The 18,280-nt window shown below is 40.4% G+C and overlaps 1 protein-coding gene across 2 annotated transcripts in view; it reads right to left on the bottom strand.

Annotated features, from left to right (window-relative positions):
* Positions 1 to 18,250, bottom strand: part of KANSL1 (KAT8 regulatory NSL complex subunit 1) — a 177,706-nt gene extending 159,456 nt beyond the window's left edge. The window contains exons 1-2 of one of the 2 annotated variants that reach the window (XM_026512561.4): positions 18,206 to 18,250; positions 16,487 to 16,624 (exon numbers count right to left, since the gene is read on the bottom strand). The gene's annotated coding sequence lies outside the window, so the exon portion shown is untranslated. Of the gene's footprint in view, positions 1 to 16,486; positions 16,625 to 17,408; positions 17,571 to 18,205 lie in introns of those variants that run through there. The other variant, XM_044389154.3, reaches the window with a different exon arrangement.
* Positions 18,251 to 18,280: the final 30 nt, after the last annotated feature.

The raw sequence follows: 18,280 nt of genomic DNA, 5'->3' as shown, positions 1-18,280 counted from the left end.
ATGGGATAAGATATTTGAAAATCATATGTAACAAAGGACTTCTTTCCAGAATATATAAAGAACTCTTATAACTCAACAATAAAAAGACAATCCAGTTTAAAAAATGGGCAGAAGTTTTGACAGAAAAATCTTCTCCAGAGAAACACAAATAGCTAATAAGCACATGAAAACATCTCAGCATCATTAGTCATCAGGAAAATGAATTCAAAGCCACAGTGAGACACCACTTCACATAGACTAGCATGGCTAAAACCAAAGTGATGGATGGTTACAAGTGTTGACAAGGATGTGGAAAGACTGAACCCTCTCATACACTGCGGGTGTGTAACTGTAAAACAGTTTGGTGGTTCCTCAAAAAGTTAAACAGAGTTACCATATAACCTAGTAATTTTACCCCTAAGTATATACTCAAAAGAACTGAAAAGAGGTGTCCAAACAAAAACTTACACAAGAATGTTTATAGCAGCATTATTCGTAATAGCCAAAAGATAGTAAAACCCAAAGGTCCTCTGATTAACAAATAAGCAAAATGGGGCATGTTCATACAATGGAATACTATTTGACCTTAAAAAGAAATGAAGTCCTGATCTATGCTACAACATAGATGAACCTTGAAAACATGCTAAGAGAAAGAAGCCAGTCACAAAAGAGCACACATTGTATGATTTTATTTATATGAATGTCCAGCATAGGCAAATTACAGACATAGAAAGTAGATTAGTGGTTGTCAGGGACTGGGGTACAAAAGGGAATAGGAAGTGACTGCTAATAGATATAGGGTTTCTTTTTGGGGTGTTGAAAAATGTTCTAAAATTAGATTTTGGTGACAGATGCACAACCGTGTCAATACACTAAAAGGAAACAGTTGTACATTTTAAATGGGTAACTTTTATAGGTGAAGTATATTTCAAAAAAGCTGTAAAAAAAAAATGGATGGAGCCAAAATAATACTTAATTTCTAAAAATTTCACTTTCCGAAAAAAAAAAGAATATTGACCCACTTGCAAAAATCTCAAGAAAAGGCAAACCATAATTCTTTTATTTCCCCTTAAGAGATTACCTCATAGCACTAATTTGCCTTCATGTAACACTTGCAGACTCATTACCAGCAATATACACAAGCAAAAACTGAGGTTCCCATCAAACTCAACTGACTCTAATTAACTCTATAAGAGAAGGAAATGAGGAAGACCCAACATGTCAGCAATACGAACAGTTATCTATACGTAGATGCGAACTAGAACCTCAGTGAGGGAAGAGTTTAAGGAACACAAAATCCTATTACTGGAAAGGTTATCTTCAATGAGACAGGACTGGAATGTATTACTATTTTAAAAGCTTAAAGAAAAGCAAGGATATTATACTCTGTCCTAAGAATTTTATAACAGATGGTTGACAAGGTTTCTATGAATGGGTAGTTCAAGGAGAAAAAAAATGTGGCATTGTCATCCCCGGCACTATCTGGAATATAAAGAAGATACCCTGATCCACAGATACAGATCTGAACAGAAAAGTATGCAGATCAGTCAACTCATTTCCAAGCCAGATCAATCATTCGTTTTTCTCCCCCATCAATCAACAATTCTTTTTTGTTTGCATATGATCCAATATAAACGTGTTTATCATATAAGTCTAGCCCCAGTAATCATCAGATTGATAAAATTAATGCTGAACTGGCATTCGAGTTCTAGCTCTGCCACTCGGTAGCTATGTGACTTTGGGCAAATGGCGGCACCACTCTGTTTCTTCATGTAGAAAACAAAGGAGCCTGACTAGTTTGAATCAAGATTTCTTTTCAACCTTAATACTCAATGATTCAGAAACCTTGAAAACTACAATAACAGTAATGCAGGGTTCAACAATCTGTTTACCGACAAACTTCTTTGGGAGGGAAATGATAAAATTTTAAGTAATACAATAATGCTTTCTCAAAAATAATTAGAACAGGGGCGCCTGGGTGGCTCAGTCGGTTAAGCATCTGCCTTCACCTCAGGTCATGATTCCATCATGATCCCAGGGTCCTGGGATTGAGTCCCGAGTCCCAAGTGGGGCTCCCTGCTCAGTGGGGAGTCTGCTTCTCCCTCTGCTCCTCCCCTCACTCATGCTTTCTCTCTCGCTCTCTCTTAAATAAATAAAATCTTTAAAAGAAGATTAGAACCTACAACATACACATATAACAGAACTTGGTTCTAAATTATAATCAGAAACTAACATACATGATCCAGAGGTAACGGAGATACAAAACACACTTAACCAACATTCCGTAGAGTGAAAGAAAAATAAAAATATTTATATGCATACCTTCACCTTCCTGCCTCCTCCCCTTTCTGCCCACCCCCTTCTATCCTAAACACATTCATAAAAAATGTGCCTATCAAAAAAAAATGTATTATATGGTTACCTAATTTTAGAAAAAAAATGTAGACTTTAGTTAGATAAGATTAAAATTGCTTAAAAAGCAAGTGAGTAATACAAAACATAGAGGTGGACTTCACAATACTGTACTGAGTGCAAGATATTAAAAAAGTCAGGAACTCAACCCAAATTTTAAAAAATGTTTACATTTTAAATTGCTAACTTGCGTGGGGTTGGGGGAGGGGAGAGAAGGAGAAGGTGGAAAAAGGGGAAAACTTTACTCAGAACAGAACAACAAAAATGAGGAAAAGCAATAAAAGACCGTAGATTGTAGCTGATCAGGAGCACTAAGACATATGTAGGCACAACAACAATTAAAACCTAGCAAGGGGGGTGCCTGAATGGTGCGGTCGGTTGAGTGCCCCATTCTTGGTTTCCACTGGGGTGGGGATCTCAGGGTCATGAGATCAAGCCCCAATTCAGGCTCTATGCTCAATGCAGAGTCCACTTAGGACTTTCCCTCCCTGTCCCTCTGCCCCCTTTCCCATGCTACTCTCGCTCTCTCTAAAATAAATAAATCTTTCAAAACAAAAAACAAAAACAAACAAAAAAACCTTGCAAGAAAATGCAAAGCCACAAAGAGGTGGTTTAAATGTCTAAAAAAAATATGCCAAATAAATACTGGATGGGTCACTTGATAAATAGGGTATAAACAGTGATAAAAGCAAGACAGCTGATAGCTGATAACTTTCATTTGCTTCAATATTTACCAAGGAAGACATGAGGAAGAAAAACGTATTTCTAAATTACCCTTTAAAGCATATAAATCACTGATAGCCAATTAAATTCATCATTAAAAAAACCAGATGCTTCCAAACTAATGTATCAGATGTTAGGTAGTCATGGAATCCCAAAGTATTCTCTGCATTTTAAAACAAGGTGAGTATAAAATTATAAAACTGCAGGGCAGAACTTAACTGGCTGTTATATGAGAGGAGTGACCTCCTATAAGCCCCAGAAGGATGGAATCCAGATATTTCCTTTATCAACATTTATCTAGCCCCTTGCTCAACTCCTGGCATATTTAGGCACTCAATAAATATTTGCTGAACAAAAATGTACAGGCACATGCCATCAATATAACTCCCATGTACTCAAGAGAAGGGCTCTGGCTGCAAGCTTTAAATCAGCCAAATGGGCAAATCTCTAGTAAAAGATGGGACCACAAGACATATCAGCATGAATAACCTTCTGAGGAAAAGACATCACAGCTTCTAAAAGAGGAAATCACACCATTCCAGTCTACACAAATTCTCTAAGAAGAAAGGAACGTGAATGTGAATATGATTTATGTGGGCTTTTGTAACGTCTTGACAAGATTCTAAGTAAAAGGTTATTTTTTTTTTTAAACATAAGTGACCACAAAATTGAGAATATTTACCATAGATGGGTTGTAAGTCAGACAGAAAATAATGGTGGGAGCTGAGGCACTTCCCCAAATGAAGAAGTATAATCACAAGACTGATACTAGGTAACATTTTAGAAATGCTGTATTTAACATTTGAATATATTAAAAGACATATAGAAAATTCCCCATTTTGCAGATGGAATGATGAGCTTCCTGACAGTGAAACAGTACAGAGCTGGAAAAATAAGGGAACTAAGAGGTGGAAAGGATTTTTAAGTGTATCAAATGAGAAACATTTGCAAAAAGTAGGGATTCCTTTTCAGCTTAAAGAATATTTTGGCGCACTTGAAAGTTGTCTAAATATCTAAAAGATCCGTCCAGCAGAAGAGAAACTAGAGCCGCTCTAGGCAGTTCCTGTGTAGACAAAATTAGGCCCAAAGTGGAAATTACAGAGGGGCACATTTCAACTCAACATAAGGTCAAGCTTTCTACCCATCAGACCTAAACTAAGAAGGTGCTTCTTACCCTGAGTTAGCTCTAAGAGCCCAGTGAGCTAGAGAAAGCCAAGGTACCACAGACAGGAAAGCGGCAGGTATCACAGCATGGACAAAAGGAAAGTAAGGCGTCTACAGGAAAAAACCGAAGCTGGGCCTAAAGAATTCATAGCTTCCGGTAAAAAAATAAATAACTGTAGAGTAGTTTTTGAGTAATTGTAGAATGTTCCTCTAAAGAGACTGGGATGTTCTGTGCAAAGGCAGGCAGGGGACAGGGGGTGGCTGGAAATTCTATTGATAACAACAAGGAAAAGACTATAAATAGAACATATTTTCCTATCCTTCTAACAAATCACAATTTAGCTTTATCTGAAATGTAGTTCTGACTGGTTACCATAAATCCAGAAAGGCAAAGCAATGCTGACAAGGATCCAAAGAAATGTAAATGGAATGACTAAGAGGCTGAAGGAGGTTTCACCGAAGATTACATTTTAAAATTGTCTTCAACTGAGAAACATGAAAGCTAAGGAGCACTACGATCAAAATCAGAAAATGTATCAATATGGCAAAAATACTAATTTATTCACCACACCCTCGTACACTATATTAAGCTTTTAAACTTGAAAATGTAGTCTTTTTTTCCACAACAGATAAAAAGAAATGTGTGGCACCCTAATGTTCATAGCAGCAATGTCCACAATAGGCAAACTGTGGAAGATGACAAGATGCCCCTCAACAGATGACTGGATAAAGATGTGGCTCATATATACAATGGAGTATTACCCAGCCGTCAGAAAGGATGAATACCCGCCATCTGCACTAACATGGAAGGACCTGGAGGGGATTATGCGAAAAGAAATAAATCAATCAGAGAAAGACAATTATCTTATGTTTTCACTCATATGTGGAACATAAGGAATAGGGCGGAGGACTACAGGGGAAGGGAGGGAAGACTGAATGGGAAGAAATCAGAGAGGAAGACAAACCATGAGAGACTCTGGACTCTGGGAAACAAACAGGGATACAGAAGGGAGGGGGGTGATGGGTATTAAGGAGGGCATGTGTGGTGATAAGCACTGGATATTATATGCAACTAATGAATCACTGAACACTGCATCAAAAACTAATGATGTACTAATGCTGGGTAACTGAACATAATAAAAAAATAAAGTAATTATTAAGTATAAAAAAAAAGAAATGTGTGGAATGTATTATCACCAAGAGGTATTTAGGGTGAAGAATACTCAAGGAGTGCATAAATTTATGTATATTAAGTTCATTCTGGGGTCCTACAAGATAGAAGTGATATCTTAGGTAGGGCCCTATGATTCTGGGGTTAACAGCTTATAATGTAATAATACCTCGCCTCGAAATATCACTTGGTGATACCCTTGTCTAACAGGCTCAGTGAGGTTTGTTGCTATAGTTCCTTTCATTCTTTTATTTATGTATACATGTTTTTATATTTTTCTTTATCTTTTATACATTTAGAATCTTTATATAGCTCTATCCTGAATTTTTCATTTAGCAAATAATCAACATTCTAAGACATTAAAAGTTCTTCAAAAATATTATTTTATGGCTGTATAATCATCCATCCTTAAATATGCCAAAATGTACCTATTTTTTTAAGATTTTATTTTTACATAATCTCTACACCCAACATGGGGCTCAAACTTACAACCCCAAGATCAAGGATCTCATACTCTACTGACTGAGCCAACCAGGCATGCCATAATGTATCCATTAATCTCACTGCTCATTTCAGTTTATTCTAAATTCTCACTAGTATAGATAATGCTATGACAAATATCTTTGTTCACAAATCTTTCCATACATCTCTATTTTTCTCCCCTACAGGTATATTCCTAGAAGTGGAAAAAACTAAGTTAAAGGACATCTTTAGGTTTTTTGATATAAGTTGCCAAAATACCTTCCAGAAAAATTGGGACAATGCACATTTCAACTAGTAATTATGGAGACTGCCCCCTTACTACCCTTAACAGCACAGTTCAATTGCCAATTTGATAGGTTAAAATAAAAATACTGTATGGGGAACCTGGCTGGATCAGTCGGTAGTGCTTACGACTCTTGGTCTTGGGGTCATGAATTCAAACCCCACACTGGGGGTAGAGTTTACTCAAAAAATTTAAAATTTAAAAAAAGAGTATATCGTTTTAATCCCCACTCCTCTGATTACTTATCAGAATAAAAATATTTCTCATATGCCTCTTGGCAATTGTATTTCTTCCTTGTGAACCTTGATTAGCTCTTTGTCAGTAAGGCTTTTACTTTTCTTTCTTTTTTTTTTTTTAATTTAAATTCAATTGGCCAACATATAGTACATCATCAGTTTTAGATGTAGGGTCTTTCTTTCTTTTGGCTGTAACAAACTGAAAACCGGTTGAGATGTAGTCACATATCAGTGGCTTCAGCTCCCCCTGCTGGCCAAAAATTACCATATGATTAAGACCTAGATAAAAATAAACCACAGACTGCAATTACAGTTGACCCTGAACAAGGGTTTGAAGTGCGCTAAACCACTTATACAGATTTTCTTCAATAAGCGTATTGGAAAAACCACTGAAGATTTGCAACAACTGAAAAAACTGGCAGATGAATCACATAGTCTAGAAATGTCAAAAAATTAAGAAAATGTTAGGTAAATCATGAAAGCGTAAAATGTATGTAGATAACTAGTCTATTTTATCACTACCATAAAATATATGCAAATTATAAAAAATTAAAATTTATTAAAACTTACACACAGACTGTACATTATCTTTTCATTTTTGATGTCTAGTGTTAGTAACATATATAATATCTACAGTATTTTATGTCCTGAGACAAATATTGATGTAGATATTGATAGACACATGATTCGTCTTATAAAGAGACAATATAAACTGACAGCATATATAAATATAGTACAATCCTGTAAATGTATTTTATCTTCCTTATGATTTTCTTAACATTTTCTTTTCTCTAGCTTACTTTAAGAATACAGTATAGAACACATGTAACACAGAAAATACATGTTAATTGACTGTTCATGTTCTCAGTAAGGCTTCTGGTCAACAGTAGGCTATTAGTAATTAAGTTGTGGGGGAGTCAAAAGTTACATGTGGATTTTCGACCGCACAGGGTTGGCAATCCTAACCCCTGCATTGTTCAAGAGTCAACGGTATAAGCTTGTCCATATTCTGGACTGTTGCTAAAAACACAATTTATATACAATGACAAAAGGTAAAACAGTATGTGTCTAAACTCAACAGAGCAGTGATGAAAAAGGAAGGGACATCTGATCACTTTAGTAAAGAATTCCAAAATTATAATCAGTTTACTGCCATATATACTACCTGGTTGAAACATCATAAGCCTAAATACTATTCATTTCCCTATACTTTATTCTAATAATGTGAAAACATTCTAAATACCAAGTGGCACTGGGTTGTCAGCAATGGCCTCTTCTTCAAAAGCAAAACTAAGAAAATGAGAACACCTATGCCCTTCATAATTCAATGGGAATTTAAAACAAAAACAAACCAAAAACTTCCTTGTAATCCTTATTCCAAGCTACACAGCTGCTCACTGAACAGGCTGAGTCCTACAGTTCCAAAGGGGAAGGCCAGGACTGGTGAATAGATGTGGCTAACTCAGCTTTTCCACTCATACCCTCCTACAGGTGTACTTCACAGATTGGGCAGTGTAGTTCTTAGACCATTCGTGCAACACACATTCACTCAGTGCCATCCCATAGCAAGTAGTGATGATAAAAGCCAAGACCCAACCCCTACTCTCAAAGGACTTAGAGACCAGATGGGGGAGAGAAGCAAACCTGCAATCGCCATACAACAGAAGAAGCGCCAGGTGCGTGCACACACACCCAAAGACAATGCCTGCGTACACGGGAAGCCCTCGGTGTCAACTACTATTGCTGTTACTCTTATTATCATCCCTGTAATTAAAGATCTAGGGGCGGGGGTGCCTGGGTGGCACAGGGGTTAAGCGTCTGCCTTCGGCTCAGGGCGTGATCCCGGCGTTATGGGATTGAGCCCCACATGAGGCTCCTCTGCTATGAGACTGCTTCTTCCTCTCCCACTCCCCCTGCTTGTGTTCCCTCTCTTGCTGGCTGTCTCTCTCTCTGTGAAATAAATAAATAAATAAAATCTTTAAAAAATAAAAAATAAAATAAAAATAAAAATCTAGGGGTTGAAGCCATTTTAGAGAGAAGCAAGTACTCGTGCGGAGGCCCCAGGGCAAAGAAGCCATCAGGCACACAGAGGAACTGCAAGCCGTTCAGCACTGTCAAGGGCAGGGTGCTCAGGAAGGAGAGAGATGATCTGGCTGGGGCCAGATCACCAAGGCCTGGATGCTTACCAAGAGCATTTGAATTCTACCTTAAAAGCCAGGTAAGCCAGGGGGAGAAGGCATATATGATCAGATAATGAGATCAACATTTTACAAGGATCACTACGGCAGCAACTTGGAAGACAGGAAGGCAGTCAAGCAGAATGATCGGAAGGCAACAGAGCTCACGCGGGCAAAGGGTGGCCAAGGTCTGAACTCGGGAGAGAGAAGTAGAGGTGACTAAGGAAAAATTCTGAGTTAGCGTCTCAGGAGCATGACCATTGTGCCAGAAGAAGGAATCCTGACTTGAGTGACTGTGTGGGTGAATGTACCACTCTCAGGGACATGAAGATGGGAAGAGGCTGGACTTGGGGAAATAGCGAATTAGGTCATTTTGAAATGAACACGGGACAACCAAGTGGAGATGTCCAGGAGGCAGCTGTGTACCTGGGATCAGAGATGATAAGACCACGTGGAGCTGGAGAAAACACAGATGCAAATCATCAGGACACGGATGGAGCGTGACACACAAACTGCTCTAAGATGTCCCCCAGGAAATGCAGAGGTTAAGAGGAGAGAGGGCCGAGGTAAGGCAAATGGTGATGTGAAAGAGGAAAAAAGTCTGCAAAGAAAACACAAAGAGCAGCCAGAGAGGACAATGATGACAGAAAGGGCCTGCACTCACATCGTTTGTACTTGACAGCATGTCAAGCACCTTTCCATGTGCTTTTCACGGATTAACTCATTTCCTCCTCACAACAGTCCTCTGAGGGAGGTGCTATTATTTTTATTATTTTCCCCATTTTTCAGAGGCGGTAACTGAGGCATAGAGATCAGAGATGTGAAATTATTTTCCCAAGGTCACACAGTAAGTGGCAGGGCTGAAATGTGAATCTAGGATTCTAAATCCACGGTATATGTTCTAGATCACCCTTCTACGTTGCTTCTCAGAAATGAAGACAAGAGGCCAGGAGGGCCCAAAGCCACCACAGCCAGGGGGAACGGTCCATAGTGCCAGACACTATGAGGAGGCCTCAGAAGATATGGGCAAAAACAGATCCTCTGAATGTGGCAACAGTGTAAGGAACTGTGTAAGGGTACACACAGGTGGAAGCTACCGAAGAACCAATGGTTGTGATGTAGGGATTTTGTTTTCTCAAAAAGTGAGAGAGACTTGAGTGTATTTATAAGCTGAAGGGCAAGAGCCAATAGGAAATAGCAGGTTGAAAATTGGTTGGGAAAAGAGATAACTGACAGCCAGAGGTCCCTACGAGAAGGAAGAAAATAGCTCAAGAGGCCAAAGGGGTGGGCCTAGCATGGGAAGAGACAAAGACAGACACAGGGATGGGCCCAAGAGGTCTTCTTTCCTGACAGGCTTTGTGTGCTCTCTGACCCAAGAGGCAAAGTCACTGGGGGAAGGGCGATTTCCTTTATAAGTAAGGCAGCTGTTTAACTTTGGAAGAAGCCCCCACAGTAAGATGTTTTTAGAATTATAATGTTAATTAAATTTTTTATTTTGATTCTTCTACCCCTGTTTTCACTCTCATCTGGCTGTCTCACTTACCAAATTATGATCCAGGTTGCAAACGTTTCACAAGATGATTTTTAAGGAAGAAAAAAAAACTAGCAAAAACTTCAATCACTAGACTGTTCAGAATAAAAAGTTAAAAAAAATTTTTTTTTTCAATTTCTTCAAATCAAGTACCTGCATATATTCTCTGAGCTTCCAGAATTACTGTGGCTACTCCCTTTGTCCTCCGGAGCAAACCAGCCAACAAAGCCCAGTGCTGCTCTCCTACCCTCTACCTGACTGCTCTCCCCAACGCCAGCCCCTACCTCTTATGCTCTGCCTTGGCCCGGTCAGCCCTCTCTGACCCAGCTGAATGGCCCTTCCTCCCACAATCCAAACAATTACCCAACACTTTGAACTCCTTCACTTCAAGGTAGGCAGCTAGGAGAAAGAATTTAGGAACTGACCTCTGATGACAACTCACAAAGCAATTTCATAACACATATTTATCTAGAACAGTCCCAGACCACTGTAAAAAATCTATGAAAGCAACGGATCCTTGCTCTCCATAAAATGCACACAAGCAAAACCATATCATTTTACATCAGACTGCCAGAAAACTGTCATTCTTCATGTATTTTATCCATAGAAAAGTCCCTCCAGTCATCACTAAAGACCTATTTACTTTTCCTTGGCAAATAAATTTATATAGTTTGCTCGTATCCTAGCCTACTACGGAAAGAAAGCATTCAAATAGAGGGGAGAGCTGCTGGAGGCTGGAACAAGGACAGTAACTGCCTGACACTAAGGTAGGAGAGCATGAAAGTAGCTGATAACAGACTAAAGAACATAAAGAATAACCCGAGAATGGGGCGCCTCACTGGCTCAGTCAGACAAGCATGTGGCTCGGGGCGCCTGGGTGGCGCAGTCGTTAAGCATCTGCCTTCGGCTCAGGGCGTGATCCCGGTGTTCTGGGATCGAGCCCCACATCGGGCTCCTCCACTAGGAGCCTGCTTCTTCCTCTCCCACTCCCTCTGCTGTGTTCCCTCTCTCGCTGGCTGTCTCTCTCTGTCAAATAAATAAATAAATAAAATCTTTAAAAAAAAAAAAAAAAGACACTCTCTCCCTCTCCCTCTGCCCCTCCCCCCTCTAAAATAAATAAATAAATCTTCAAAATTTAAAAAAAAAAAAAAAGACAAGCATGTGGCTCGTGATCTCAGGGTCCTAAGTTTGAACCCCACATCGGGTGTAGAGATTACTTAAAATAAAATAAAATAAAATAAAATAAAATAAAATAAAATAAAAAGAATAACCCAAGAGTACAGAATACATACACACTAGTCCAATTACAGAGTATACTGTATGGTCTCCGAAGGCACATTATAGTTCAGCCCACTACAGTAATTGCTAGGCATAGCGAGGAGCTTTAATAATTTTCTATTATAATTATTAAAAGATAAAATTTTATGCAGGGTGCTTTCTTCAAGCAGGCAGAGAAGCATGTAATACCTTTAGAAAAACTTTCACCTAAATGCTAACTGTTTAAGTCTTAACACTAGAAGTTTCAGGAGAAGGAAACCATCAAACAAAGGTGTATACAGGCCAGTGGTGAAAGGTAAGGCTTAAAAACAAAACAGAAAGGCCAGCAGCAGCTAGGCCATCCGGGGTCTATACACTACACTAAAAAGTTTGAACTTTATCCTAAAGGCAAACAAGAGGGGAATGGAAGCAGAGAGCTGACCAAATTAGTCAGGCCACAGGAGGAACTTCCTCAAGGTCTTGCTATTTCTGGGGTGACCCATACTGTCTACCCCAAAAATGACAATTTGAAGCCAAATGTTAGAGGATAACCATGCCATCTGATTGCATATAAAACATAGGGAAGGGGGTGTTAATTCCTCGTTGGGTAGCCTTAGCTCCCAAACCCCCAAAGACACACACCTGGGCCTAATTCTTACAGATTAAAGAAATCCCAAGGTTCGAGCAGTTTCCACAAAGGATGAGACATGGACAACAAGACTATAATCTTGGCCTTAATTTTTCAAATTGGATTTTACTGATAGCTTAAAGAAAAAAAACAGAATAATCTAACCTTGTAAAGTTTTGATTTTATATAAATCTAAGGTTTCAATGGCAACAAACAACTATACGTAACAAAGACAAATCCATCAGAAGCCTAAGGAAATAATCCACTTCTTTGAATCATGTTACTAATCTGCACCAAAATGTTCATTTCTTAAGTACAGGTGTTGAGGGTCTGCCACTCATGTTGAGCAACCTAAGTCTGTGACGCTTGACAAGGCTACTGGATGTCGCTACGGGTTGAATTGTGTCCCCAAAAAGACATTTTGGACTCCTAATGCCCAGTACAGCAAAATTGGAGATAGGGTCTTTACAGAAGTAATCAAGTTAAAATGAGGTCACTGGGGTAGGCCCTAATCCAGTATGATTGTTGTCCTTTTTAAAAAGGAGAAATTTTAAACACAAAGATATGCACACAGAGAACTCTATATAAAGACTGAAGTCATGTGGCCACAGGCCAAGGAACTACCAGAAGCTGGAAGAGAGGCCTGAACAGATCCTGCCCTAGCCCTTTCAGAGGGAGCAAGCCCCTGCCCTCAGACTTCTAGCCTCCAGAACTGAGACACATCCATTTCTGTCGTGTAAGCCACTCACTTTGTGGCACTTTGTTATGGCAGCCCTGGCAAACAGACGTCACGAAGAGAATCAGCAGCCCGTGTTCACTGAGCACATGCCAAGTGTCAGTCGAAGCATTCTGCAGCAACAAAGTTATTTAGTTCCTCTGAAGTCCACCCTGGGATCTAGATACTACAATCATGGCCTTTCTACATATGAGAACACAAGGCTCTAAGAGATTAAGGAATTTGCCCAACATCAGCCAGAGCCCTCACTCTTCACCAGGCTATAAGGAACTACTATTAATGGTGATTATTGTAATCACTGCAGTAGCTCACTAAGCCAGACACCATGTCCCTTACAGCTGTAATATACACAACGTTATTCTTTCCAATACAAAGGATGACTCTGAGTCTCGGAGAGATTAAGAAATTGCCCAAGATCACACAACCAAGAACATGGCAGTGTATCGAACTGCCAACACAAGGGAGTAAACAATGAAAGTCATTTTTACTAAAGCTTTAAGAGCAAGTAAAAATTTTAAATGCCTGACCTTCCAATTCAATCCTAGAAATACACATCTATAATTCAAAATTCTTCAAGATCTCAGGAGAATGTGTGTCCTAGGTGACAGTACCCTTTGTGTATGTATCCCTTCGACCACTGTTCAAGGGTTCTCTGCTCTCTCAGTGGTAGCCCTGGCTATACCTCTGACTTCCAGACACTGGAGAAGAGATGTAAGGACCAAAATACTGTTTTTTAAGGGTTTTTTAAAATTTTGTATTACATTTTTTAATACTGATACAAATATCAGAAAGCATAAAAAAATACAATACAGTGAGAAGTCTCCTTCTCACCCTGTCCTCTAACCACCCAGTTCCTTGACTTAACAAGTAACCAATGTCACCATTTTGTTTATTCTTCGAAAGTTTTCTTTTTAATGCATATATACGAAGCCAATACAAATTTTCTTTTCTCCTTTCCGCAGTCCCATATTTAAGTTACATCTTAAATGTACATCTCCTACATCTTGCTTTTATCACTTAACTATGTATCTTGGAGACCTTTCCATATCACATTGAATTATATTTTAATTCTGTGCTTTTGCCCAGAATACTTTTTTACTTGCTTCCATCCTAGTTCAGTCCAGCACACGAGGCAACCAGCGTTCTGTGAAGCTACCTGAGAGAAGGGACGGTGGCGCCACAGCGCACGCCAGAGCCCATATATCCCTTCTCTCTGCTACCGCATCTTCTCCTTGCTCTTTTCTCCAGCTTGCCCACTTCTTCTCCTCCTCCCTGTTCCTCTTCCATCTCACCCATGCCCCAACCCTGACAATTGGACCCAGGAACGTCAAACGTTATCCATAGTGCTTAGTCATGGCTAGCAATGAAAAAGCTGTGGATCCCTAATATAGGGAGAGCAGCAAATAATCTCCATGGGAATTTGTAATTAACAACAGTGCCTTAAATTGAGGAGTATTTGTTTGGGGTTCCTTTGCATTTGTTACTTATCTTTCCTTTGGTACTTTGGTTTGTAAAAAGGGTGCGTAATGGCGCTATTTTCTATACGCAAGGAAACAAGCACATACTCAGGTGTAACATGTAAGTAATGCCTGTTAGAACTAGAGTTCATTCTGAAATAAGAGAATCAGAAACAAAGAGTAAGAGGTATAAAAAATGAACATTCTGGGGGCGCCTGGGTGGCACAGTCGTTAAGCGACTGCCTTCGGCTCAGGGTGTGATCCCGGCGTTATGGGATCGAGCCCCGCATCAGGCTCCTCCGCTATGAGCCTGCTTCTTCCTCTCCCACTCCCCCTGCTTGTGTTCCCTCTCTCGCTGGCTGTCTCTCTCTAATAAATAAATAAATAAATCTTTAAAAAAAAAAAATGAACATTCTGGCTCCAAAATATACATTTTAATTAACCCATCATTTTTTTTTTTACTTAAAAATAAGCAGCTGTAATCTGAAAATACATCTCAGAAACATTTTAAGGACATTCACAATGAAAAAGAGAATAAAGTTATCTCCCCTTTTAATTTTCCATCCTTTAAATTCAACGCTATCCTCTTCCTCCCCAAAGGTGCCCTTTTCCTCCCAAAAGGTCTCCAACACAAGTTTCAAGGTGGGTTTTTTTTTTTTAAGGTAATAAAAGGAATAGGAAAATGTCAGCAAATAAAAAATTTGTTTAGACTCAGAAGAGGTCTCCCAATGGTCAAAGGATTGATGGGGAACATAAAATTAAGGCAGCAACATAACTAAATTCTTAAGTAGGTAACTCACATAGCATAGAGCACTGACTTCCATTCTGTTTTCCTGCCAACCCAGAGGCCTTTCATACAACTTTGGGGGTTACTGTGGAACTATATGGTAACATCCCAGATTCAGCAATTTAGAGTTAAAATCTTAAACATCATATAAATGTTAAACAGCAGGCTTCTATGTACCTAATACATTAGCTAAAACTAAGGTGACTAAAAAATAAAATGCGATATACTGGTCTCAATTTCCTTAGGTTTCCAGAGAACTAGTACCCATTCATATCCCCTTGCCTACTTCCTAAAGATAACAGGAGCCACCAGATGCTGGCACTAAACACTTGGTCCCAAAGAGAAATACTCTTGTACAAGGTCCTTCAATTCTCACGAGTTCAGGGCTTCTGGCTGGATTCCCCATGCAACCCCTCCGACTCTACAAGGAGAATGGCTGGAAACTGTGCCACCTTGGCTTCCTTTATACTAATATAAGCACTCCTTATCCAACAATAGCAGCTGGAACATAAATGAAGACGAGAATTCAGTCTACATTTACCTAAGATTTCCCACAGTCCCATATTTAAGTTACCGAGACTGCATTATTCTCTGATTTATTCACTGCATTAACTTGGAATTCCACAGGACAGACTACCACGCAACAGTCTTAACCTACACTAGTATCTAGCTCCAAGGGAAGGCAACTTGTGCCCTCCGGGTAAAGCTTTACCCTCTGTTTAGTCCTAAAGGTAAGTCCTTTGGCCACCTCTATACAAGAGTTTGGAAGGAAGCAAGAGACCAGAGAACCATCATATCAATGAGGACTTTTTCATCTAAAGATATCTACCCACACTGCCCAAGAAGTTTATCCTGTGAGATGAAACTTGGCAAAAAATGCTACCTGTTGAGAAAAATAGTGTAAATTCTAGTGCAAAGGACTAGGGGGCAGCAGGAGGACTCTCCAACAGAGTCGTATACAAAAACCAACAGGTCTTAGAATGTTCTAATCTACTATATGAAGTCTCAAGTAAACAAATGGTTAATGACACATCTTTTGTAACACATGAATCAGCTACAGATTTGCAAGAGGGGGACACACCCTAGTACCTATGACTCTAAAGTACCTGCTTGAAAGTGGACCTGGATGTCTGACTGCCAATCCATCCTACTGATACAGGAACAGAATTTTACAACTATGTGGGTTGTCATCATTTAAAGTTAAAAAGTAAACACATCACTATAATGGAAGTTAATTCAAGAACTTCATTAATACTTTAACACCAGTAATCAAGAACAGTAGCAATACAAAGTGAGGAGTAACCAATCAGTCCTGGAAGCAAAGACAACAGTAGTTTTGGAAAGGGAAAAGAGTGTCAGGTAAAAGGGCTGAAGAATTGCCAATTCAAGGATTCAAATATTCTCAATTCTAAAGGAAAAAAAATAAAATGAGAACTTGAGTTTTAAAAATAACACATCCTACCTTGAGAGGCATCCAAATAGCATTCATAGTGTCAGAAGAGTTCAGACAATACTCAGAAATGAGCAAGAAGGGAATCTTAGTAATCCCTCAGTCACCGAGTATGAGCAGGTAGGAAAATTTTTTGTTTCAAGAAGGTATCTGAAAGAGAGGACTTTCAATTAGACTATGAACTAATCAAGAATAACCAAATAGTTTAAGCTATCAGGACAGAAATTCAAAGTACTATTTGCATCACCACCCTAAAAAGAGATATAGATCACAGTCCCCTACGAAAAGGGCAAATGTGAATGTATATCTCTCTATATATGTAGAAATATATTTTACATAAAATGTGGATTAAATGTCTAACACATGTTTTAGATAATACAAAAGTGCTTATCAAATAATCAGAAAACTAAAATCCCAGATAAAAAAATGACGATTCAGGGTACTTCAAAAACACTATTGAAAAGTTATTTGTTAACTGAGCATCTAAAAAGACCCTTGCCATATTTAATTTCATTTAATAAATTAAAACCTCTCTGATCATTCTGATTGTCCTAAATTTTATAAAATTTAAGTTTCAGAGCCCATTCTACATAAAAAGAAAATCTACTCTGTCCTGATACGCTACAAGCAAATAAAAGATCCTTCTTTCCTAGAGATCTTTAAAAGCAGACCAAACAACTTAATTTTGAGTTTGGGAGGGAGGTAAGTTTTTGTGGAGGAAGAAGGATGGATTAAATGACCTCTTGTAGGATCCTTGTTCAAGTCCTAGGCCTGAATGAAAATTCCAGCTTAACCAGTTACTGCTTCGCTTAAAATGGAGGCTTGCCCGAGTAGGAACAAAAATAACAGCACCCCCCCCTCGCCCCGTAAAACAAATTTTGAAAAATCAAAGACTACAATATCCTCGTTTTTAAGAAAAATTAAAAATAAAAACCTCTGGAGTGGATTTGTTCTTGCTATGCGCTTGTCACTTCTGCTTCGAAGACTTGGCATCACTTTCCTACCGCTCATCGGATTTTAGGGGGGGTTGGGGGGCGCAAGGGGGGCAGGAGTTCGACTCTTGACCCAAGTCTCAGGAGGTTTAATAGCCCCTCCATGATCCTCACCGCAAAAGCCAAGGAGAGAAGAGAAAGGGGAGAGCCCGAGTTCCCACCCCTCCCCCCGCCTTGGACCCTAGTCCCAAACCTATCCCCCCCCCACCTTCCCGCAGTAGGGCGACTCCTTCTGCCCCATCCCCATTGTTAGGACGGGGACGAGTAGGGGAGTGGGCTCAGAGCAGGGGCGCCTACGGCCGTTGCCCCGGTTTGCTTCAGGAGGGGCGGCCCGCGGGATGCAGCTTCCCTTCCTCCCCGCGTCGGTCCGTCCCACCTCGGCTCGGCCTGGCGCCCCGGGCTCTGCTCGGCGCCCCCGACCCCGGGCCCGGCCCCGGCCCGCCCCCAGGCAACCAGGCCCCCCGGCCCCTCGGCCCAGAGCCCGCGGCCCAGGCCTGCGGGTGGGCGCGGGGCGGGGGTCCCGGTGCCCCACACAAGCGTCCCCGCTCCCCCAGCCCAGTCGCTTCCAGGGCCCTCGGCGGCGCCCGCTTCCCGGGCCCTTCGGCCCCCCGCCCGGGCCGCCCCGTCCGGCTCCCGCAGTCGGGGCCGCCTCCCCTTCCCCACCATCACCCCTACCGACTCGTGCCCCCACCCCCCCGGGCACCAGTGCCAACGGCGGCTCCCCCGGCCCCGGACCTACCTGCACGGCTCAACCAAGCCTAGAAGTGGGGGCGGGGAATCTTCCGCCCTCCTCTGTCTCCCATTGGCCCTTCCG

Source organism: Ursus arctos, unplaced genomic scaffold (genome assembly GCF_023065955.2).
Source record: "Ursus arctos isolate Adak ecotype North America unplaced genomic scaffold, UrsArc2.0 scaffold_24, whole genome shotgun sequence".
Classification (NCBI taxonomy): domain Eukaryota; kingdom Metazoa; phylum Chordata; class Mammalia; order Carnivora; family Ursidae; genus Ursus; species Ursus arctos.
Note: the sequence above shows the minus strand (reverse complement) of the source record. Positions and strands in the feature narration are given on the sequence as shown.